Source organism: Rhinoraja longicauda, chromosome 1, assembly GCF_053455715.1.
Source record: "Rhinoraja longicauda isolate Sanriku21f chromosome 1, sRhiLon1.1, whole genome shotgun sequence".
Lineage (NCBI taxonomy): Eukaryota > Metazoa > Chordata > Chondrichthyes > Rajiformes > Arhynchobatidae > Rhinoraja > Rhinoraja longicauda.
Window position 1 is genome coordinate 34,614,309 of NC_135953.1, and position 1,730 is coordinate 34,616,038.

Here is a 1,730-nt window from a genome sequence, read left to right on the forward strand (position 1 = left end):
TATTAAAAATGCCCCTCATGATTTTGATTACTAGTGGATGGGACCCCAAAGCCAGTTGTCCTGCTGCTGGAACCAAATAAGCTGACAACGCACTCCTGGCTGTATTTATGGCGCTGTAGCTGAGTCCTTCCTGATGTAATCCAACCAGGAATTGCACGACACTGGTGGGTGTCGCTGTAGTGTAGGTAGTTCCTGTTTTGGAGCAATACCGTTCCCATTTTAACAGGGGAGAGCGCGAACGCAGTCCCCCACTATCACAAATTTTGCAGTCGAGTATCCCGCATTTGGGGACATCGCAGGCGTCAGCACACCCGAAGTGCAATGGGATAGCCTCGTCCTGGGAAAACCTCCTGAGTGATCAAGGTATCTCCCCTGCCAGGTAAGTATTCCTTATATTGGTCAGGTATTGTCTCCTGGTGGACTCCCGGTGGGATGCGGTCATCATGTTGATGGCGTCCTCAGACAGTCCCAGGCCCAGTAGAGGTCTTTTTAGAATCTGCAAGCCAGGAGATTGACTCTGTCATGGCACGGGTGACTGATGCCTGACACTGGGTGGATTAATAATTCCGGACTGCTGGGGACGGAATCCAATTGAATCTTCCGTAATACCCGACTGATGAGGCAGAAGGGAGGAAAAGCATAAAAGAACATTTTCCCCCAATACAGCGTGAATGCATCAACTGCTGCTGCCTCAGGGTCTGGTTCCCAAGCGACATACGTTGGTACCTGGTGATTCAGCCTGGATGCAAATAGATCGATATCTGGTGTGCCATATTGCTTTGTAATTTCGGCAAATATTTTGGGATTTAACATCCATTTGATGTTATCGTTAAATTTGCGTGACCTGGTGTCTGCCACTGTATTTTGCTACCTGGTAGGTAAGCTGCTGATAACCAAGTATGTCTTTCGACACACCATTGCCAGATTATGTTGACCAATTTATCACACGATATTGACTTTATACCACACATGTGGTTGATATAAGCCACCACCGTGGTATTATCTAATTGCAACCGGACATGTGCATGATGCGTATTAGATGCATATGCTTTTAAACCATAAAACGCACCCAACATTTCTGAATAGTTGATACCCCGTGTCTGTAGGCAAGATGATTCAGAATTAGTCCATCTGCCCCCTGTGCTGGATAGCATGTTAGTTGCTCCCCAGCCCAAAGCACTGGCATCCGTTTGAATGGTTAATACTGGGTTGGTGATAATTATGGGACTGGAACTGAGGCTAATGTTCCTTGTCCACCATTGTAACTCTGTAATGGATTCAGCAGTTAAATACATGGCTCGGTCAAAGTGACCTGAGTTTTGCTTTAGTGCGTGCACTTTTGTTCTTTGTAAATTTTGGTAGTGCAAAGGCCCAAATTGTACAGCTGGAAAAGCTGCTACCATTTTACCAATAACTCTAGCTACCTGCCGTATGGTTGGCTGACGTTTATGCATTAGTTTGTGGCATGATAGTGCCAATTGTGATGCTTTCCACTTTGGCAGAGTTACAACCATGCGAACAGTATCAATCGTAAATCCAAGATAGTCCATGGTAGTGGACGGTGTAAAATTGGATTTATCTGGATGTATGACAAACCCCAAAGTTTCAAACAAACGTTTGGTGGCTGCTACTGCCAAAAGAGCTGTCTCCAAGGTTTTCCCTACTATTGAAATGTCGTCTAAGTACGCCATGACTATATGCTTTTGTTTTCTCAATAATGCCAAGGCGGG

The 1,730-nt window shown here is 45.5% G+C and overlaps 1 non-coding gene across 1 annotated transcript; it reads right to left on the reverse strand.

Annotated features, from left to right (window-relative positions):
- Positions 1-223: 223 nt before the first annotated feature.
- LOC144601200 (U1 spliceosomal RNA) lies at positions 224-387 on the reverse strand. The gene has a single exon (XR_013548267.1). It is a non-coding gene; the product is annotated as a U1 spliceosomal RNA (small nuclear RNA).
- Between the last annotated feature and the right edge of the window lie 1,343 nt (positions 388-1,730).